Source organism: Apteryx rowi, unplaced genomic scaffold, assembly GCF_003343035.1.
Source record: "Apteryx rowi isolate R43461 unplaced genomic scaffold, aptRow1 scaffold_188, whole genome shotgun sequence".
In the NCBI taxonomy this organism is placed as follows: Eukaryota; Metazoa; Chordata; class Aves; order Apterygiformes; family Apterygidae; genus Apteryx; species Apteryx rowi.
In genome coordinates, this window is record NW_020448174.1 from 664,721 (window position 1) to 689,373 (window position 24,653).

Genomic DNA, 24,653 nt, shown 5'->3' on the forward strand with positions numbered 1-24,653 from the left:
TGATGGTGAGCATTTGATTTAGTTGCTTGTAACAAAGTTTATATTTTAGGCTTACTAAGTATTACTCTGTGATTATTTTAAACTAGTTGCTGCATATTTTAGTGTATCCTACTGTGTTTTAGATACAGAGTTATTAGGAACACTGCTTCTTTTTGTTTTCTTAAGACTCTTTAACAAAAAAAGGTGATTTTGTAAATATGTACTTGCCTTCAGATCTATTCTAGATTGGCTTTTACAGCTCAGTACCACAAATTTCATGTGATTTCATATGATTCCATCTATTTCTCAGTTTAAGACTCGAGAAATATTTACAGAATCTGTTTGGCTTAGGGACTGATGAATCACTTTAGCAGAACTAATTTGGGAATTGGCTTATTTTAGCATGTACCACTCTTTGTTTATCAGTGTTCATTCTTTAATCTATATTTTGATTAACAATAAGAAGATGGCCCTTTAGGTTTTCTGCTAACAAACCAACTTACAATTCTTTGTTACAATCGTGAGTGCAGCTGGGCCACATAATAGTGCATTATGTTCTTATTGTTACTTGACCAAGGAAGAGCACAAATCCAAGTATGGTGATTTGAAGGTTCAAAAACAATAGTAATTTAAAATGTGTTTATACTGACATGACTATGATATTTGTATTCATGTTTGAAAATATCTGGACAACCTGACTGAGTGAGAGGTCACTATTATTAATGCTGTGGTGTTCTGTGTTAGGCTGCAGCAATTGTATTACAGACAGGATAAGGGAAAAGAAGAGGAACTTTTCCAAGAACTGAAGCACTGCAGGGATCTCAGCAAGAGGTGGCCTAGGAGATGAGGACCAAGTTTGTAGTAACAGTGACAAGCCGCAACTATTTGGCTAAAAGAGTAAGCCCATTGTAAGCCTTCAAACATCAACAGAGCTGTGATCACTTCAGATGGATAAGAAGGCAGAGATTCCAGTTATAGATCTGTTCTAGTTTTGTCCAGTGTCACTTGCTTGTAGGAAGGGTAACAACCAACTGCTCAGCTCATTCAGCTGTAGTATTCAGTGTCCTGAAATGTTCTGCTGACTTCAAGGGATACAAAAGATGTTGGACGAAGTAATTCTGTAGGTGTTTTTACGGAARTTAACAGAGGTTTCAACAAAGTTTTGTGGTCTAATGGATCAATTTCTGTAGTTGATTTCTCTGATCCACTGTAAATATAATAATCTTCTTTTACCACAGAAATTACATAGACCGTAAATTGGTAAATAATGGATACCAATCCACTTTATAAAGCTACATCCCTCGTTCTACTTGTCCATCAAATCAGTTTTATATCACTCCTTTAGAAGTCAGACTTCTTTAAAGAAGAATCTAATATTCCATGCAAGCTTTCTGCTTATAATATTTGAAGGGGGGAAAAAAAAAGAAAATAGACATTTGTCCTCTGCTGATTAACTTTAAGTGTATGGAAAAGATTATATGTATCCATGAACCAAGTAAAAGATATGTTAGATTCTCCTTGAAAACCCAGTAAGTGACAGAAAAGCAAGCAGTAATGTACGTAGACCTTGATCATTCCAGGATGCTGGAGAATTTTAGAATGCTTTAATTACTGACAAAAAGAATTAGGATGGAGATGATCTCAATCCTGTAGCTAACGTTTTATAGCATGGAATAGTACTTGTATTTGGAATAACTACAATGTTGTGTTACGTCCTTAAAGAACAACATATGACAAGCCAGTTTTGAACAAAACACATACCTTTAGAGATTGTTAAATTCTGCTGGAATGCTCAAACATTTTCTTCAAATGTAGCAACCCAACTGTCTTCTATGTTTGGAGATTATATTGAATTTTACAGAGGCTGGATGAATTATTGAATACATGCATTGTTGCAACCTGAATGTCCTAGTATTAGTAAAAATTACTATTTTATAGAGGAAAAGAAATTCATTGTTGTGATAAAGAGAATATATAGTAGCAATGCACAGCGTATACACTGCATTGTACCCAATCAAGCTCTCTATGGGAGACTTGTTACTTGTTGGAAGCTGTATGACAGTGTTTATGCATACATGCATCTGAAATGCTTACACAATAATCAACATGATAGTATATTTCTCTGCCTTTGACTACTCATCCTCAGTGTTCGATTCAGATACAGGAATGCCATTATTCTGAAAATAAAATAAAAGTAGCCCAAAATGGTTTCAGCAGGTGCTTCAGATTTCTTTTATAGATACTTGGAGATGTATATGTGAAGAAGATTATTTTTAACTGATTTTCTTTCTCAAAGTTAGATGTCCGATGAGAAATCGGTTAGTTTGGAGTACAGTGGTGGATATTGTGTTTGTTTTTCAAAGCAGGAAAAGTGCTGATATTCTTGGTAAATTGTTCATATTACAATCCTATAAATTTCTACTAGTAAATACTTCTACTGTGGGCTCAAGCAGATGGGAGCATTGTTCATCATCCATTTAATTAGCTGTATTTTATTCTTTGCGATTTACAGGTATAAAGTCCACATTATTCAAACCCCTAAGCATTAAGTTTTCTCACTAGAAATGGCAAATATAGTGGCAGAAGTCACTTGTACTTGGCCAGATGTCTCCAAGTTCACTTACTGTTAGTATTAAAAATACTTTAGGTTCTTTCTATAATACCATAGATAGTAACGTGTTACAGATTACTAAGTTTCAAAACAGAGCAATTTGTTTCTGAACATGCTGAAAAAATCACAGCTTTGATCACGAAATATGGAGAGACAAATGCTGCAATTTTCAGTAACACATTTACAGTTTGTGACTAGAGATTTTCACACATTGCAGCTTTTATAATACTTCACATGTGTTTCCAACATTTTTTAGTTAGTGTTCCATATTTTAATCTTAACATAAACAGGATAATCCTAAATAGGAGTTGGTGTATGTGTGTGTGTATGTATGTGAGTGTGAGTGTATGTGTGGATATAAGAAAATTTTGTAATTCTGTATATTATCAAATATTCTATATCACACTGTATTAAATGATATGCAAAATATCTCATCTATTTTCTTTACAAACTTATGGCCCTTCTACAGAAGTTAAAACAGTAAGGTTAGCAATGTAGGAGTTATAATACTTTACAAACCCACATAAACTTTATTCCCAAAACAATAAGATAGATTTGAGTTCAGGTGAAGATTTGAAAATAGTAACCTGATTGGTTACTTCCATTGGTTTCATGAGATTTTATTTCTAATGGCAGAATTCAGTTGTCTTGTAATTTTAGGCTATGCTCAAAATAAAACTGAATGCTAGAGTTTAGTTCCGAGTCTCATATAGAAGCAAACTATAAGAGTAGGTTTTGATCTGCGGACTTGAATTTTTACATATCCCTATCTTTGTGATCCCTGTAATTAATGAATTGCATGCATTTCTGTGACCCACACTTTATTAATCTACCTGTGTCTACAGACTGCTAAGAAGAAAGCAAGCAAGAACAATTACAAGCTTTAGGGCCTGTTCTACTTTGATATTTGGTAGGGAAATTGCTTACTGACAACCAGAACAGATRATTAGTTGATTGGTAACACCTAGAGAAGCCTAACAAGTACAGTTTCTATACCATGTCTACAGGGAAAACGATTATAGTACTAAAGAGACCTGGAAAGGTCAAAGACCAGGGAAAATAGACTATGTGTACGTTGGTAAGAGGGTARGAAAAAATGAAGTGTTAGTCAAAACCCGTCTCTCTCTGGTTGATCAAAAGGAGGAAGAGAATTTTTGAAACAGTTTTTGAAAAGTTGGCTCCTTGAGAGGGCCTGTCCTTCTCCTTGATCTGTCCATCACCTCTGGTCTGGTTTTCTAACTAGTGAAATAAGTAGTTGACAGTGTAGGTTGAAGTTACGTATTAAACTGCTTAAAATTATTTTTATATATTATTAATACATAAATTTATATATATAAGCTTAGGTTTTACATATTTATTTGTATTCATATATTTAGTGATCTCTTTTGTCTGTATCGTTCAACTAAATCAAATTATTACAGTGAAGTCCTCTTTGRAGGTAGAAGATTATGCTTCCATAGCACTTAATCATGTCTGTTAGAAAGTTCATTTTTTCCTGCCTCTGAAACAATTGTAAAATAGAGGCTTTTTTGCACATTCATTGAGAAATAAGACTATAACAGAAGAAAGAGTGCTTGAACTTTGTCACCAAGAGGCATTAAGAGGAAGGCTAAAATATAGCATGAAGTCAAGTATGATTTGAAAACTAACTTGATCTTTCAAGTAAGACTACTCCTCACTGTCTTTTTATTATTTCCCACATAAAAACAATCAATTTATGCAGGCCAGAGAAGAGATGGTGGTCAGTTCTCCCAAGCTAGGATCAGAAGCTACTGGTTTGTGGCATCATTTAAAAACATTTCAGAAACAAAAATGATAGAGTTTTTTCAACTTCAGGATACTTGAAGCAATGCTCTTTGTGCACTTTGAATCAGCGAATGTTGGAGGGAAAGTTTTCCCTATATAAAAGCAGAAACGGCTTATCTGGCTTGTGAGGAAAGTCTGTGCCTCAAATATGAATGAGTAAGTAAACTGACTTCTGAAGAATGCTTCCCCATCTTTGTAGCCAAGCGGAGCTTGGAGGAATACTGGCATTCACTCCAGGCTTGTGCAAGATGGTGTTCTAAACCCCTTTTTCCCCCTTCATTTACAGCGCAGATGGTGCAAACATTTAATTTAAACAGAATGTATTGTTAGAATAATCTAGAGAAGCTATGATCAAGAGACCACAAATGGGAACAATTTGATTTTGAAAACTTTTTATCTSATTACAGGGATAATAGCTTGAAAATCAACTTGGCAATTTTGCATGATTAGGAAAGTAATATTCATGTTGATTTCTYGTTGTGCTTCCGAATGGAATCAGATTTCTACCACATATTACATATCATTTATCTCATAAGATGACTCAGTGCCTCTCGGTTTCAATCTCTGAACAGTCTCAGCTGCTCCATGCATGGAACTGTTCTGCTATTTTGACAGGCAGAGACGTATCAAAATCGTGTATTAGCCACTTTTCCACACCACTGAGTCTGTATAAAGAGCTTTGGAGACTGAAGACAGAGAATGATATTTAATCTTTAAATTTTTCAAATAATATCAAGTTTGATATTTTTGTAAAAGTAGAGTCCTTAGAGAGCACTTTTATATTGACCTAAAAACGTATTTCCTTCACACATCTGAATGACCATTTCATTTTGAATCCTTTATTCCAACATTGTGCAATTGCATTTAAACTCATAGATCTGCTTCTGGCTCTAGCTAGACACTATTTCACTGAAATGAAATAGGTAGAGACAGTGCAGCTGATCTCTTTTCATCACTTTGGCTGATCTTCTTACAGAGCATTGTTGTTGTGACATCTGTGTGACTCAGAATTTAATGTGGTATGTTATACATAAAAACTTTCCCCACTTTTTGCTTTTTCTACAGTCTCTGTTTATAATTCATTTGATGCTGTTCTCACACATTTGGTTAAAGCTTTATACCATAGGGAAAATGGAGTTCATYGTCATCCAGGTCCTTTCTGTGAGTGAATTTCAGTCATGGATTTGTCTCCATAATACTTATTTGTATCTTGGTCTCAAGATGAATGGTGAATATAACAATTCTTTTTTCCCCCCTGTAGCATAAGGTAGTTGCTCAGATAACTYGCAATGAGCCTGTCTTTGAAAATAAGAATGAAGCCATGAGTGAGGTAGCAAAGCTGACTGTTGATGACAAAGCTGATTGATGTGACAGACACATGGTGAGCTCTTTTTTGGATTAGTTTCTCTATTAGTTTACTGGTTATCCAGGGTAGTAAAAAAGGTGAACTATTAGAATTTTGGAAGGATATAACAAGACAGAAGACTGAACAATAAAAAGGTGGATGAAATGCAAGGCAGATGAAATGCAATGCAGATGAATGCAAAATCATATAAGAAAGGCAAAAATCCTAATGTCACATGTGAAATGATGGGCTCTGAGCTGGCCATTACTATACAGGAGTGAGAATTTGGGATTATGGTAGTTCCATGAAAATGTCAGCTCAATAGTGATAAAAAAAAGAGCTATGGATTACTAGGAAAGAAATAAGAACAAACAACTAATGATGCTAGAGTATAAATCCATGGTTTACCTCAATAACTGCAGGCAGTCTGCTCCTCCTATTTCAAAAAATGGAACAGCTTCCAAATGAGTAAGGCTAGAGATTTTTAAAAGGGTAGATTTAGAAATTTAGGACTCAAAAATGATCTACTCACTATCCCTTACACTCAGATTGTTCTCCACAGTATAAAGCTAATATATTTCCTGTGGTATTGATCAGTATATCTGCAAGAAGTTATCATAACTTCCTTTGGGATACTATTTGTCTTACTACTGGATTTCATTTTCAGGTGTGTACAACCTCTAAATGTTTGAGGAAGGTTATCGTTCATGCTTGTTATTTAACTAGGGAGGTATACTTATTTGTTTCAATTTTATTTTGTGTTTCTGCTGCTTTTATTTTTCCTTATTGTGTTACTTTTCTCTGTGGACATGGAAAGAAAAAGTAATTTATGCAGAGAAGAGGTAATATCGTTATGGAACTGAAGGTTGTTGAARTGATGTACAAAAACCATAAATTAGGAGGAAAACAGGGTTCAAGCAAATAGCATTTATCAAGTCAAGATGGAAGAGACTTCAAGTGAATACAAACAATAAATTGACTCAATCAATGTTGTTTTTAGCTCTGATTTTTCTCTGATACTGAACTCTTCTTCTTCTGTGTTCCTTATGCCCATAAATTTGTTGATCACCAGTGTGTAACACTGCCTGCTTTGACCACTGCCTGAACTCTTCACAAAAGCCTATAACTCATGTCCTCTTCTGGTTTCAGTTAAATTCACATCCAGGGCTTCTTTCTCTCATTTTCTGGTTCTTGCTCTCCTCATACTTGGAAATTTTTATAAATGTTTTGTATAAATCTCTGACTTGTGTGAGCCTCTGTTTAAACATTACGTTCTTTGTTCTCCACTTAGGGTCATTCGATCTACAATGTTATCACAGTGTCATAGGAGCCAGAAGGTCCAATTAGTTCATTTAGTCCAAGTAATTATCACAAGCCATTTAATTTTGCCCACCTATTCTTATTTTAAACCTGGTATGTTGGACTAGCTTAACTATTCCTGTCCTTTGAAAATTGAGTTGTTCCACACCAAAGGTAAAGAACAGGAGATGAGAGAAAGCAATATAAGTGACTAAGGTGTTTCAGGAGGGAAATGTAGCAAATGTCATAGGTGAAAGCAAAACTTCCTTTCTGTTCTCACCCAAGGAGATGATTTTTTTACAGTTCAGATCAGAGAAACAGTTTAACCCTGGGTTTGTGAGCAAGATATGCCAGACAAACAGCTGCAAAACAATATACTTTGTTTTTAACTGTTTTTAAAAACTTGTTTTTAAAAACTCAATTCAAGACTTCTCTGAAACAGCAATCTTWTTCAGAAACATCTTCTCTACATGTGGAGAGGTTTTCTTACATGGAATAAACAAAATAACTTCCCATCTTCTGTCAAATTAAGTCTTAAAATTTATCTTTCCTTTCTTGTCTATAGCTTTTAATTGCTCTCTCTCTCTGCCTTCTACTGAATATTTGAATACATTCATCACCCAACAGCCTTCCTCCTTCCCTTTCTGGAGTTTGTGTCACAAACTGCCTACTGTATTTTTTGTGGTGATTTCTAGATACAGTTTATATGATTAACAGCCAAAAAGTCAATCTGTATTGTATCTTTATCAACAACAGCTTTGACTGATGTTRGTTATTGAGGTCTTTTTAATCAATGAGATAGGGGCATTCTTTTTTCTAAGGTTTTCCAGGTCACATTTGATCTTATGTTCCRTTCACTGAATTGTGGCTTTAAACTCCAATTCATAGGGGATTTCCCTATTATTGAGTAAGGCTTGTGGTCTATAAAATATCTAAAACTTTAGTGGAGAAAACCTTTTGGTGGTTGAAAGAGGTATTCACTGCRTGAATGATATTTAATCTGAACTATACATGTCACCAAAAAAGAGGTCRCCATTTTAGCATTTGTCTGTTAACTCCAGAAATTCAAATTTCATTTGATTTCTTAGATACTCCAAAATGTTTATAGACAATAGGTGACATAGATAGGAATGGGCAAAAACTGGGAAGTGGTCAGAATAATSAGTAATGAAAGCTTTCATTTTTTCTAGTGAAAAGCTTTGTCCAAAGGCTGCTTTCATACAGAGGTTCAAACATATCAAAATCATGATTTTTTTTTCCTTTTTTGTCCTTCCTCACACGAATGAACATTTTTGAAAGAAAGGAAGTTGTAAAGCACCAGGTAAAGTCCAGATAGCAATGCCAGTCTTTGGAAAACAGCAATTACAGCATTATCAGCCATTCACATTATTTAACATTACCCCTCTGTCTGATCATAATTAGCCATACATTTGCAGCTTGGTAGGAGAATTTCAGAGCTCTTGTGACTGTCTAGTTCAGAGCTAGTGGAATGAAGGAATCGACTCTCCTTTTTTCACTCAGATAACCAGCGTTGAGCAGGGCAGCACATCTTTTGCATCAGCCTCTAGTAGAGTGTTGATCCTTTGCCTTCTGAGGATGAGAATTACCWGAAGTATTTATAATATGTCAAAAGATTGCTGTTCATTAGGCAAAGGAGCAAATTGGAAAGGGTGTGACAAGTCCCTGTTTCAATGGGACCAGTGCCTATTTCAATGGTGTATTTCTTCCACCACTGTAAATCTTATGTCTGAGAAAGTATGTTTGTCCAGTTATGATTCTTGTACCATGAGKTTTTTTTTCTGCTATTTCTAATAAAGGTCACCACTAGGAGTGGTGAAGACTAAAGCTTAGGACAAAACTATAAAGTCAGAAGACTGGTTTGAATTATACTTTTACACAGCAGAGAGTATGCTGAGTTAAAAATACTGCTAGCAGAATCATTCAGTGGCAAAGAGGATTGACTACTCACCAGAGACAGATTCTGATGAAAGAAAGCAAAAGCTGARTGGGATCTGTCAGTAGTTTACAATGAAGAAATCAACATTCATAGTCATTTCTCTAATGTTGCCTGTGGTGAAGAAGATGGTCAAGTGCTTGAGTTTACTAAGAAATTGCTTTATGATTTCTCAAGCATTGCAAACTGGAGCAAAGAATCTGCAAGGCCCTCGTCATCTCCCTGTCCTAAAGAGCACGCTGGCCCTCTTTCACTTGTTGTTCTAGCCAGTTTCAAAAATACCATTAGAATGATTTCAGTATGTGGGTCAAATATTTTGTTTTATTTATTTTCTGTTTCATATCACTGCTAATCCTTATGCAAGGACACATACAACCAACTTGTATGGTTGTATTATTAACATGTGTTTTCAGTTTTCTGTAGGATACTTTCTTACTTGGAAATTGGTGCATGCTTGTTATTAATTCCAGTCTTCAAGTTTCATATATTCACTTTGTAGCAATATTTCTCCCTTTCATGGTACTTGTTTTTCCTTGAAATCAAGTCTCCCTTTGCATAGAAAGCCAGTCTCTTATGTCTATGTGGGAAGGACTGTCAGGCTATTTGGTTATTTTTTATTATACTTTATTTTGGTACACCAACTACTTAAAAAGGTCTGTGAACAGTGACTAAGAAAATCAGACAACCTGTCAGTACCTTGAAATAGCTGTGCAAGAGTCTGCCTCTCCACTGGGGGGGGGGGGGGAAGAGGGGCTACAAACTGAAAAAGGCTGAAAACCTTCGTTTAAATTCACAAGATTGTTTCAATAGTAAAAATTTGGTCTTTTTTTCCCTGAACTTTTTTATGTCTAGAAAATAATTACATAGTTTTTCACTGCCTATGTTGAGTTGAGAATGAAATGAAAAGCCTGTATATTCTTTTTCCATCTTTTGAAAGATAATAATTTTACAGTTGTTAGAATCCATCTTCTTTCAAAGATATAATGACATGTTTTCCTCTTATCTATCCTTAAAACATTAAATCTTTTATATGAATTGGTTGACAGTTTTTGAAGGATAACCTTTTCAACATCATAAAATAAATGAAAGTGGTGAAGGATTTAGATTCAAAATGCTTTACCAGTGCACTAATAATTTGATGAGCACTGCTATCATTTTTCTAAAATGACATTAGATTAAATCTTATTCTTCCAGCGAATCCTTCTGAAGAGACTCACCTTTAAAAGTTGGTGACACAAACCAGTTTGAAAATGTGATTGTGGTATTTGAAATGCCCCGTCTCTGGAGTCAGTTATTAATGATGCATGATAAATATTTTGTATGTTTCTTTACAAGACTTGTTACCTTAGTATTATTWTTTTTTTAACTAAACTTACAAGGACTTGATTTAGTTCTCTCTCTAGAGTAAGATCTTGTCTCTGGTAACTTAGCCATTTTTCTTCAGGCATTCATGTCAGCAGCACACGACCATGATGTGAAAGGAAATTGCTTCCAACGCCTCCAAAATTGCTTGCTTGGCTTGAATTAATCTTAATCGAATTTCTGTCTGAGACATTTAAAAACCTTACAGAATCTCATCGTTTGAGCACAGCTTTGCTAATTCGATTCCACATTGCAAAGTGACGACAGATTCTGAGGCCTTGCAGGGCTGCTGGTGCTGCTAATGTGTCTGTGCGGGTGGCATGAACCACGCTGTTCATTAATGTGACATACCTTGGTAGTGAATGTCCTCATATAATAGTTACGGGTGCAAGTTCATTGTTTGCCTTTTTAAATGTGTGGCCTCCCTGTCTGAGAGGCCAAACATGCCTTCAGCCTTGAGAAAGAAATGGTAAGCAAGATGCTGTATATTTATCTTTAGATGTTTAAATTAGGAAGAAAGACAAATTACTAACCTTGTAAATGTGATTACTTTTTAATCAAAATTATGCCCCAAAAATAAAGGTGAAACAGAACGGGCAGAATGATCCATGCGATATTACCCAATGACTTAGCAGTAACTTTGAGCTTGTAACACCCCAAATAAGTTTCAAGTATCTGATAAATTGAGTTGAGTTTCTTTCTAAATGAGGAGCCACATCAGAGTTTCCAGTTACTGAATTGAGTGTAATTAATTCTTTTAGGTATTTCTAAATTTAAGATGTTATTTAATTGTACAAAATTTATTTTAACTTCATGTCCAAGATGTTTCTGAAGATACTTTGAAAAAATTTTAGTTTCTGATCTGTAAGAAAAATTGTTCCTATTGATACCAAGTTGGTCAGAATCAGCTCCAAACAGTGGATGTTCCTTTTTACAAATAAATAAAAAATGGCTAAAAATAGTTAGTAATCTGTCTGGCTAGAGTTTGTGAAAAAATCTCTCTTAAATAGTGTGGTGTTAAAAATAAGAGTTGCCTAAGTGGGCTTCGTAGTAATAAAGCGTATAGAATCCTGCATAAAGAAGGAGGCTATATGCTGAGAAATGAGGTGCCAGGTCTTAATTTGGATAAACTCTATTCTGTGCTGGTTGTTCATTCGACGAGTGGGGGAGGTTCTGTAGTGTTCTTCCCAAACCAGCTTCGACTTTCTGCCACGTCTAATGCGCAACAAAGCTGGCAGGCAGTAGCAAGCATCTTTTCCTTGGCTTTGCCTCACGTTTTGTCACCTATGGTATATCCTGTCACAGATTAACGTGATGTACTGCAGGCATCCTAATGCAGCCAGGAAAGTCAGACGTGCTGTGATAGTTGGCGACACATTTTATTTCTGATTCTAAGTGATACTTACTGCATTTAGGCCTAGCTCTTTTAGGCTATCTACATGTAATACATGAACTTTTCAGCTTTGCAGATTGAATCAAAATCAGTCATTCAGTACTGCTGAATCAATATCAGTCATACATATTTCTTAGTGGGGAAAAAAAACCCTTATTTTTGTGGATTCTTTTTCTTCTAAAAGTCAGACTCACCTGCAATACATTATTCYTCATTGTGTTTACATCATTTTGATAGTCATGTTGTAAATAACAATACTTTTCATTAGAAGARCCAGTTTATAGCTTTGCTAGATAGTCAAAATATCGAACAATAACTTTTTCATTCTGATGGTTTTAGGGTGGAGCAGGCTTTAAACGAGGCAACTACCTGACTTCCTTGCACACAGCTGTATGCACACACATGTATTTTAGAATCACAGAAGAAAGCTGTGCTATTTAAAGGCAGACTTACTCTCTGATGGACGTTTTCTCAGTGTAATCGCTGAAGGGCCTCACTGATTTCRACAATAATATAGGGGTGAGAGTTCCTGGAGGATTAACACCTGCTGTTTTCTCCAGTATGCTGGGTTCCTTCTGCATTCAGCAACCAGCTTTCCACCTGCTATACTGTACTATATTATGTTCTTCGCCACACATTGTTGCAATGAGATTTTCTTTGTAAAGCAATATCCAGGCTCCTCTTATTATGTGCTCCACAGGGATTTCCTTAATTTTGACGAGCCCATTATTTTGCTGTTATCTTCATTTGTTCAGTATGTTACTAAGCTAGCAGTTTCTCTGAGTGGGTGAGAAAAATGCTGCTTATGTTTTATGACTTTATTACTTTTTATGTAATTTGTTCTGCACAATTTCTTTTTTAACTACATTCCTGTTGACCCTGCAAAGATAGATTTAGCACCATACAGTTTGATGGCTGTAGTGTACTGTCTGGTAGTTTTTCAGTAATGTAGTTATTCAGTAGCCTGCAGTGACTTCAGTAACCTGCTTTGACCCCTGTATCTGCAGAGAATGAATTGAGGAGAAAATACTCAGTGAGTAAATCTCCACTTTGCTTATCACACTCAATTCTCAGACTTGAGAGAAATGTTTTGAAAGCTACGAAGTGATGTCTTGAGAAGAGGTGACCTTTGAGGACTTGGAAAGCAAAAGGCCATGAAAACCAGTATGTTTTTTTTCTTCTCTGTGCCCCAAAGATCCAACAGGGAATTTGCACTGATACATGCTGATTGATGGTACCAACTCCTGGGTGACAATCTTTTGTGCTTTAAAACCCTGTTACAACAACTGGGAGAAGGCAGTGGTAGCTGCCAGCTGTGTGCTCTTGATCTAGATATGAATTACAGGGCATTGTAGGCCTCTCCTGGACCTCAAAAGAGCTGTGCATTCTGCAAGCTGGCGCTGTTAAAATAATTTGTGGAAAACCCTTTTTTTCTGTTCCTTTGGGGGTTTTGCYGCTTTGGGAAATGTTCAGGGTGTCTCCTACAGCTGGAAGAACAGCTGTCAACTATGAGAGCAAAGAAGTATTACTCTGTTTGATTTGAATTACTGGAGTTGTCGTCCCATCTACCTAGGACAGAATGATCTAGAGTGGAAGAAACCTAAACTACAGAAAGAGTCAGATGTAAACGTCATTTGATTTCTTAGTGAAACAAGCCTATGTGATAGAGGTTTTCTCAAAAGACCCAGTCCATCTTACGCCACGGTGTTCAAAACAGCTGAGTATTTCTATAAGTCCTTATTTGCTAAATTATCCGAGCTGAGTGAAGAGACGCAACTGCAAAGCTTGTTTCTGACTGCATTTGAATTCACTACTGAATCATTCTCCTGAAGTTAGCTTTGTGCTTCTTGATACGCAAATCAGCCAAATATGGTTCCTTATTAGTAATCCGCTGCTGTGCTTGGCAGCAATGACAAAATAATTTCACGCATTGGCTAACATAGGAGGTCTCCCTATAAGACAGAAAGGGAATGTACAAAAGTAATCCCTCGTAAAACTGAGTAGTGAGGAGTGGGCTGTAGTTCTCCATTTCATACCTTTTCTGCTGTTCTAGATGTGCCAAGGGGCACTAGCAGAAGTGCCCTTCAGGTTAAATACTTGCAGGTGTAACCTGATATTCCATGGCATCCAGTGTGGGATTATAAAACCAATTCCTAATCTGAATAAGGTAAAATACAGTTCTTACATTTTAGGGAGTGTGTGTCATCTTTTAGGTAGTTTTTTGCAACCTTGTGCTTTGAAAAACTTATCTGAATGAGAATCTTTGACTAAACCAAAACCCTAAGGATCACTTGCCTGGATCGTCAGAACTAGTTTTAGCCCACTGGCCACAATGTGACTCCTATCTGTAAGAGTATTTGGATATAGGAATGACTAATTAGAGGATCACGTTTCCTAAAGTAGGGAGTTAACTTTATTTTAAAGATTGCTCTGAATGCCAGAATGTGGCTGGATGGCTCCAGAAACAGAGCACAAAATATATCGTGTCTTAGAATCAGAATTTCAGTGCTAGTTGCCTTTTCCTCAGTATGGGAGTGGGTTACAGGCTGGTCTAGCCTCTTTACTAAAGGAAGTTAGATACTATTTTTAGGTCTGTTTTCTTGTGATCCATTAGTTGGAGAGGCTTTTTAATCAAAATGGCTGGCTATGAGCTGTGAGCCAGCTGGAGCTATTTGGTTCTTGGGCTACATGTCCTCTTCCAACAGCAGCCGCTGCTGCTCCTCCAAGGCAATGGTGGYGGGCCAGAGAGCATCATCTTGGAGACTGTCAGGGGATTCCCACTTGAGCCGCAATGAGATGCACCATGTATTTTTATACAGCAGTTGTGTTTTATTGCATTTCTTCATGCATGTTCTTGGTCTTTTTCTACTTGCCTCATTCACTGTGCAGCTTCTGTGGCATGATCGGGTAAGGGGAAGTGTGAATTCTGGTCCTTCATTCTCCCCGGGCAGCTAATTAGGCTCTGTGACAATCTTACCTGTAAAGATGTGGATACTGCTTCTAAGTTCATTTGAAATAAATAAATGAATGTTTTCAATATTGAAAATTTGAGTAGTATCACCTATTGTTAGTTTCTGGTTATTTAGAAAGATCCAAATGGCAGCCTAGTGTTCTGCTTGTGTATTGTGAACTATTTATTTTGAATTTTTGTTACACACTTCTCTTCACAGAGAGAAAAAATACTTTTTTAATCCTGTTGCTAGACTCCTTAAGTTGCAGTCTTTATAAGCAGAAATAGAATAGGTGTTATATTCTATAACCCAGAATACCTGAGTTTGCTGCCCCATTTTATTTTCTTAAAGCTGTAAAATCTATCCCTCCTCCAGAAGACCTCAATCTAAAATTTTTTTCTGTTTGGATCCTGATTCAGGAACAATTCAGGGTCTTATGTGTGTCCAGTTGTCAATGCTAGCTCAGTTATGACAAAACATTCATTACCCTGCTTTTCAGAACAAATGCACGTACTTAAGTGTAGTTTGTTCTGTGAATTCTACCAGTCTGTGGAAATCGGTAGAGATTTTACTGTAAAAAGCTTTACTGGCAAGACTACCTTCAGGTCAAAGCAGAGGTTCTTCCTGGGGAGAACGAAACACCACTGAAGTCAGTGCAGTGAAGTTCCCCCCAGTTACTGGATTTCTGCTGCTTGGCATATCAATTTATAAATTAAGAGGAATGTATAAATAAAAATATGCATCTATAGTACTCAAAAATGCAACAAAAACAGTCTAGGTAATTACACACTCTTGCTCAGTCAGATTTTTTTAACCCACTAAAGTTGTGGAGAAGTATTTATGTGACTTGACCCTGCTAAACAGCCTTTAGGGCAAAACAAGACAGAAGATACATAGCAGTTTCTATTGGTTACTGCCATGCAGAAGAAGAGAAAAAYTAAGTACAGGCTATTCCTCTCCCTCTATTTGTAATGCCTTGTCTTTTTCCTCTTTGCAAATACTCTTATGCATTTGCTGCTCACAGGGAATGGCTGCCATTCCATACTGCCACTGAAAGTGGAGAAAACTGTGAAAGGTAGAAGAGATTTCCTTCTCATCATACCCATTTTCCTTAAACATCTTCTCTTTTCTTCTGATATATTTGAGCAAAGTGGATAGGCACAAAAGGTATTTCTGATATCAAACAAACAATAACTGCATGGGCCTTCCTCTATGACTTTATGGTCAGAGATGTAAGGGTGAGTGAGATAATTTTTTTTTTTTTTAATTGGAATCTTCTTCCATCCTAATGGAGGATGTTCAGATCTAAAAACAATGTAGTTGTAGCTATGAATAAAGGTATTAAAGTACAGCCAGTATCACGACACTTCTATAAACTAGACCACTTTGGCAGTGTAAGTGGACAATGAAGTTCAGAAGGAACCAGCAGGTGAAGAGTGTTACATCACAGCGATGTGGCAGTTCAGTCCCCAAATTACTCAGCTGCCTGGCAAAACCAGTCCAAACAGCGAGATATGAAGGTGAGAAAGCATGCCAACCACACCTCTCAGGTTAGTGTCTGCGAATGGCCACATGTTCTCAAAATGTTACGTACAACTTTAACTTCTTAAAGATTTGCRGGGATGCTGTGCTCCATGTTGATAACACCTTTTTCAAACCACAACACTGTGTTAACTCAGCAGCACTAGCTCACTTGTCTTTGAAAACTGGCKATATTGTTTGCTGTGATGCAGTGGCTGGTTGGACCATGACAAATGTGCTTGCTCCCTGCTGTTGTGAATGAGTGCTTTGAAGCTCCTTACATTCTTTTAAAGCTGACAGACCTGATTAAAAATAAATAAATAAATAAATAAGRGGGAAAGCTGGATTTTGTAATATTTTGTATTAGCTCTAAATGCTTTCAAGCTACTCACGTCTCAGACCTTTCACAAAACTTTACCTGGTTCAGACTCTCCAAAATTCCAACGAGCTGCTGCCAGCTTCWGTTTTATACAGCAGGTTCCTCCATGTTCTGTGTCTCTACAGYCGTGCTTTCATTTTTACCTTTTGTTGACTATATAACTACTTTTTATCTCCTAACTGCCAGATCTTAGCTGAAATCTCTGCCTGCTTACCTGATGAGTAATATTTAAAATGCTCTAAGAGCAGTCCCATCAGTTGTGCAGGAAATTTCTTTTCATCATGTGTTACAGGTGAGCGAAGATGACCTTCTGAATTTGGCCTACTATCTTTTGACAATAAGTGCTGTCTTGCATTTATTATAGAATTGTATGGAGGTATAACCAGCACGGTTGTTCACGCTGTCTTCCACAGTCCTGGGGATCACAGTCAACTTATTTATATAGCTATAGCAGTCCAGTGTACAAGCGGGAAAAGGGGCTGGCTCGTAAGTTAGCCCCTAAATAATCCTTTTTTACTCTACTTTTCCTCCTTTCCCTTCTTATCTGGTACTGGTGCTTTTGCTACCTCTATCAAATATAGGAGGGAACAGAACAGACAGGAAAGCAGCCTAGCAGAGAAGTAGTAATGGCTAGAGATTTTGGACAGTATACCTGGTACTGTCATGCACTGATCTAAAGCCTGCGCTGATCTAAATATCAAGTGGGGGCAGTCTACACCTTCTCTCAGAAAAAGTGCARCTGGGAGGATTCCAGGAATCACATTCTCCATCTCAGGAGCCAGGACAACTACAGAGTGCTCCCTGTATTAGTCAAGAGATTGYCCAGAAAATACACCCTCTTGTCTAGGTAGAGAGACCTCATTTCTTGAAACTGTTGATTGTGCAAGGCAACACCCTAGCACATTCCGCAAACGATACAATTCAGAGTCCTGTGTTTGTTTAAGGCAGTGCATGAAGAAGTAGAAAGATTCAAAATATTTTCTCAATCAGGAAAATATTCTCATACACTCACTCTTGCAGCCCCTGAAGTGTTTTTTGCATACTTGGTAGCAGTAAAGTCTGCTGCAACTTAGAATCATAGAAAAATTTAGGTTGGAAGAGATACATGGAGGTCATCTAGTACAAATCCCAGATCAAAGCTGGGCCAGCTTGCAAGGTAGGTCAGATTGCTCAGCCCCTTATCTGGTTGAGTTTTTGAGTGTCTCCAGGAATAGGGATTCTCCAGCCTCTCTTGGCAACTGTTCCAGTGCTTAAACACTCCGACTGTGATTTTTTTTTCCTTATATCCAACTGGAATATATCTTGATGAAGCTTGGARCTGTTTCCTCTTGTCCTTTCTGAGAAGAGTTTGGTTCCCTCTTCTCTAAACCCCTCCTTTACATAGTTGAAGAAAGCAATTAGATCCTCTTTTAGCCTTTTCTTCTCCAGCCCCAAAACTGCAGTTCTCTGAGACCTTTGCCCATTCAGTTATGCAAAGTGTAGTCAGAAAAATAAAATCAAACTGGTCTGTATTTGCAGATCTAGTATGATAGCTACACAAAGTCTGCTGTACGTTTTTCTTTTGTATTTTAAGTGAGGTAGGAGGCTATAAAATGAGTCTTGACCTATCTTGGGATAAAACCTAGGCTTCTGGCTTGGCTTCTGACTGAAGTGTTATGACAGCTGAGCTGTGAGTCCAGCTAGGTTTTAATGCCCAGTTAATCACTGTGTAGAAATTTTATTTTGATTTAACAGCAAGTATTTATCGCTAAGCCTGGGCAGCTAAAGGAGCAATTCTTGCCATTGGGTATCTGTGCTGCAAAGTTTTGATCCTACTTTATTCTACCATAACATGGGGTAGCCAATGTACTCTCGTGTTCCTGGCTTTAGAAAAGAAAAGGGGCATGATTTGCTGAAAAGAAAAAGGGAATAACTGTGGTACTTTCTCAAAGTGCTCTTCACACTGTAAGCTAGTCTTTTTTTTTGATTGCTGAGTCAGTCTCATGTTTCAGGGTTGTCCTGTTCTGTCCTGAAGAAGCTTCTGGATTAGTCACTGGCTGTTTCCAAATGCGACTGTGAGAGCGGTGTAACTTTGCTCTGGTATCAGAGCTAAGGATCATGCGTGACTGAGGGACCGTTGTAGGAGGTACTGTGTGTTTCTTTGGTGGTTTGCTTCCCCCCTTTTTTTTTTTTAAACTGTCCTTCCTCCTTTTCAAGCTTTTTTCTTGGTATTAACTGGGAACTGATCACTTTTTGACTGATGGGATGCTTTGCCTGCATCAGATCTTAATTTCAGATAAGCGATGTATGTGAGGTCTTTAGTTCTTTATATTGATTTTAAAGTCTCGTACTTGTTTTACTACACAGTGGTTTGTGCCTCTCTTGGAATTCAGTGTTTACAGGTTAATTCTTATGTACAAGCTTTCACCTCGCCCTTGCGCTCGACTAAAAAAGTTGCATAATTAAAAAGCTCAAAAATCAAGAAGTTAGGAAAAGGCAGGGAGATAACGGTAACAGCCTTAGAACATCCTGGGCATATTATTGTGCGCGTTTTATGACACAGAATAATATGTTAAAATGCATTTTTAATACATCAGAAAAAGGAAAGAGGATTTTTGTTCAACTTGGCCAGGTTAATTTTGGTTTTGAAACCTTCGTGTTTGCATTGGTAAAAATGTGTTTTTTTCACTCTCCCATTTTTCAGTAATGGCTAAAGCCATTTAGTTCAGAGAATGTAGAAGGAAAATATTATCCCAAATGTGAATGTTTCTGAAATTTCTACAGCTATCAAAACAAGGTGTTGGGGTTGTTTTTTGTTTTTTTTTGGGGGGGGGGGGTGCGGCAGGATTTGTCATATTCTTACATAGCTACATATGTATATGAGTATATATAGTGTTTTCTCAAAGACTGTCCTAGAGTTAAATGAGATGAATTACACTGCTGAAGTCTAATTCAGGATCAGTCTAACTCACTTGTTCAGGCCATGGGTCAGACTTGTACTGTAAGTGGCAGTAATATTACATATCTTAGACATTTGTGGGGTTTGTTGTTAGGTTGTTTTTTTTTTCAGGGAAAGCTAAAACCTTCAGTGCTCATTTTTGCTTAAACAAGGTTTCTTAGTTCTCTGACTTAAGTTTCCACAAAAAAATACTTGCTGTCATAGAATGAAACTTTTAAAGAAATTAGTCTGTTGAGTTATTGCAAAGGACTCTGCTGAAAAAAGAATTAGTGATTAGAGATACTCTGTTTTTCATATATATTATGCTGTTAATATACAGTGTCACAAATAAATTCTGGAGAAGCTTACCTAGCCAGAGATTTTAGAGTAAAATCTAAAGCCACTATGACTGGCTTTAGTGTGATATACTGATCATTTCGTTCTGCTCTTGGATATATGTGTCCTGCTTTCATATTAATCAATCAGAATGAGCTCATTAAAATGCCTATTATTAGAATGCATATTATTAGTACTGAAAAGTAAAAAAAAAAAAAAAAACCTCTCACAAATTTAAAATTTCAAAATTTGTACATACTGACTTTTTCTGTTGCTGAAAAATACAGATTACGTTGAATYGTCTTTTGAATTTTTTCAATGACAATACAATTTCTGTCCTAAAGTTTCCAGTTACTCAGAAAACTAACTTTAATATTAAAGATGAAAAATTTCTATTTCAACTTATTGTAGTTTTCTTTAAGGGAAAGAAAGGTGCTTTCTGAACAGGGTTGAAAGAATAAAGGAAGGGAGCTTGGGGCTGCAGGCTGACTTGTTTTCTGTGCTCTTCTGGTCTGTGACAGCAGAGAAGTTGCTTTGCTTTCAGTGCCTCTGCCTGTCCAGCTGGTAAGTTTAATACCACACAAAGTTTAATAACACACAAATGCTTCTCAGATCTGCTGATGGGTTAATTTATGTCTGTAAGCAGATTAAAATAGTGCATTTTTCTATATACTATACTATAGGCTATGTATTCTTGACAGCTGTATAGTCACAGCCATGAAATGTGAATTTTCTTAAAAAAAAAAAAAGTCCTACGCTAGTAGTTAAAGAATTTTAACCCAAAAATATGCAAATAAACTAGTTTGCTGAGTTGTATTAAGTGTCAGAATCTAACTATTCAATAATAAGTTGTCTTGAAGTAAAAAGTATGTTTAAGAGTCTTCTGAGATGACTACCTCTTAATTTTTCAGTAAGATTATTCTGGAAGATAACAGCAATATATGAAATTAGAGCAATTAGAAATTTTTTATTCACATTTCAAGTTTTTGGAGTTTTTTTTTCTCAGACTTACCCATTCTGTAAAATCACACAAATAACATAACCCACATGAATGACATAATGTGGGTTTCCTTCCTATGAAAACATAAAGCAATCAGCAGCTCATCAACTTCAATACAAAGTAGGTGCTAAAAGTTCTTTTTAACTTTGAAGCCTATAGCACTTTGATATTATTTGTTCATCGTGRTACATCCTTAATGAGGCCTTTCAGTTTAAAGYATCTTTGCACCCRTTTATATCTTTCATTTCAATCTTTRTGTGTATATTTTTTTTCACGTACCCAGCAAATTCCCTACATTTATTGCTATTTTCTAGGAATGATGGGAACTTTTAAAGTTCTGCATGTGGTAACTCAGATGACCTTCCCCTGTCTACCTCACCTGCCATCATTTTCTTGTTTATATGCTTCAGCTTAGTCAACCCAAAATTGTCTGCTGAACCACTGTTTTGATTCTTATTTATGGTATCTCTTCCAGTCTATGTTTTCTTGAAATTAAGATGACCATGATCATGGAAGATCATAGACTGAATGCTGAGGGAAAATTGATGTTTCTGAGGGATTCTTACTTCTGTGTTGTTGCTATTAATGAAGCCCAAGTTAATAACAGCTAAAATTCATAATAATCCGAGCATCGTCAAATATTCTCCTGCCAACAGAATATATGAAGGGCAGATAGTCGGTTTARCATAGGTCCTGATTCTTTTGCAATAAGGCAAATTGTATTTACAGTATACTTTACAAAAACTTTTAGTTGGCATTTCTGTTAGCCTGCTGTAAGCAAAAATTAAATCATGTTGAAACAGCTGGGTAGCAGTAGCATAGGAAGAATTAGTTAGGAATAACAGGAAAAACTTACCACGCATATTGAAAGACCCCGATAAATGTTTAGTGTAAAAACAGGGTTATTTATTACAGCACCAAAAATCCTGTGTGAATGGCAGTGGTTAATGAAGATGGATTCTGAGGGATGGATGGATTCAGCTTGCCTAACGGTAGCCCTGTGCGAGCCATGTGGCAAGCGAAACAACTTAGTCAGAGTCCCTCTTCGCTCAGGAGGAAAGCTGGGCATCCCAGAGAGTGATTCGTCCCGTCTGCTTCAGCCCCCTTCAGGTGATGGGTGTCCCTGTCTGTACAGTTCTGTCTCCCACTGGCTAGAAAGGGCGTTCAGGAATGAACTTAAACTAGATGCCTACCTTTTGTGCAGCTAACTGTAAATCTGGTAATGACATACAGCTAAGCAAAACTGCATGATTAGACAGGCATGATTGGTATGTCCATGTATGACCTTTAAGCTTTAAGTTAACGAACAAACTTTAAGTGCAATCTGGGTGAAACTCTGTACATACAGGGGCCCCTTTTCCTTTAATTTCTGATTGCAGAGTTGCTTTTCTCAGATTTTGACCAAAAGTACAGTTGCCATAGCAGCAAGTTTCTGCTTGTGAAGATAAAGAAAGGGCAGTGCACCACGTAATAGGCATCAGCCTGTGTGGGTGGGGGGAGGGTACAAGAGGTAAAGACCTTTTAAGAAGTATAAGAAGTATGATTATGAATTGCCCTGTATCATTTACCTTCTGCCAAAGACAATCATAAGAGCACTAGGAGTGTGGGTTTTCTGCTGGAGGTGGAGCAAGGACCAGACAGGACAACCTTGGCCTGTCACACATGAGACAGTAGGCTCTCATGGAGAGCTCACACTGCTCCCTGAGTGAGCAGGATAGCTCCTGAAAATAAGAATTGAGTAAAATTGATTCCAGGGCTACCACAGTGGARTAAATGTTAAAATACAACTCCATTCTTTGCTGTCCCATGGCTTGTTCCTGGTGTTAGTATGCCTACTCATCCTCTACTGTGCTCTTATTTTCATACCATCTGTCTCTTGCAGTGGATGACAGGTACAGAGGGTTAAGTGGCTGAGCATTTGATTGGTGTAATGGAAAAGGGACATGAAAAATGGAAGGTCTGTTCTTGATCTAGAGGAAGAAATCTATTTTAGATTATCTGGGTTTTATGGGAAAAGCCAGTTTTCTAAAATGGGCAATTCCAATGCAGGTGAAAGGTTGGGAATGAAAGTTGGGACACCTTGGGGAAATGGAGGAACCAGGTTGCCATAGGAAACTCTTGGAAGCCRATACCTTGAAATTCAGGTGATAGTTAGACAGTTGCTGCACCTGTTACTGCATGCCCATGTTGGTCTTATAGGACCTATCTTGTGCTTATTTGCTGTTCTCCATATGTTGTGGTGATCCTCAACCTTTGCAGTAAAGTTGCAGTAAATAAGAACAATACTAAAATAAATCCCCAGAACAATTTATATCCTGTCCTCGAAATGCATTAGCTATTCAATGCATTTTGTTCTTTTGCACTTGTTACTGTAACTACCCTGTTAGCTCTTTCATTCAGTGATGTTGGTTTGCARCGTTTACCTCTGTGTTGATTCCATCAATCATACTTTAATTTCCTCTCTGTACATGCTTACCTTGTTGCTCTATAACCTGTCTCACACAGTGTGAAACTTAGAAAAAAGAAAAAACAGAAAGAAAAAGTAGAACAGGAGAAACCCACCATTAACAAGGGGAACTGTATTAGCAAGTGCTAGTGTGTAGCTTTGCCTGTTTCAGTTCCCAAACTATAACTTGTCAAATGCAGCCTCACATGCCCAGCTCCTACAGAATATTCAGGCACCCAGTTCTTTCTTAGTCTCCTAATGCTTATTTGAACAGACATATGCACAAATCAGTCTTGATTTTGTTCCTGTGCCCTGCATTGGCAACRTTTATGTATGCTGAAGTTTAGGAATAATAGGTTGCCTGTCCAGTTGTGCATAATATTGCTGAGGCCCTTGGCATCTTCACAGTTGTTAAATTTTTAACCTATGCTGCACRTGCACACTCTGCAGAATTGCAAGCAGACTAAAGGTCCTATATTACTGATTCTAGTCATTACATGTTTTCCTTAAAATCTTTTGAGTCTTCCCAGTATGCAAGTAATCACCATGTTCATCTGGGACTGTATTCTTGTCTACCCTTGTGACCCAAGGGAGCAYGAGATGTGTTGAATCAGTGTGGATCAGTGTTTACAGGGAGCCTGCACTGAAGTGAATGCTGCTTGTGAGAATAGTGAGTTGCTCTTTTTCTCTGAGAAGCCTGGCATTTTAGAAAAATGTTTGTATTGCGAAAGTCATCTGGTTGTCCTTTGTGAACAACCTGGAACTCACCATTATGGTCACCTAAAACTTGCAGCATCATGATGCAAGATCACTAGAGTGCACAAAGAAACTGCATAGTAGGTATATATGGCTGAGCTTTTCAAATCTGTTATTTGTATGCTTGATTACACGRCCCTGTATGGCTTGTGGTGTGCGTGCTACTGCACCAGCGGGCCATCATCATAGGCTTTGTAACTGTGGTCTTATGCCTTCTTAACTGGCAGCTGAGCTTTCATTGGATCATTGCTACTTTCTCTTCTAAGGGCATCTCTGACAGGCTGGTTGATACTGTAGGTTTGAGGCCAGCYCCCTAAAAAAACCTTTTCTTATTCTCATGGTCTGCTTTTCATCATCAAAAGCTTTGGAAATCATTATCCTGTTATTACAAAACATTTCCCATCATGGGTCAAAAGCATTTCTGTTGCTTAAAATTAATGAATAGGTGACTKTTTCCAAGAGACATGAATATGAACATCCCTCAGTGGTTAGCATAATAATTTCATTACCTACTTGTTTAATTTTAAATTGTCTGCAAGTATTTTGGGAAGAGACTTCAGAACTTTTGGATGCCACCTAAAATTTTTTCTTTTTCAGG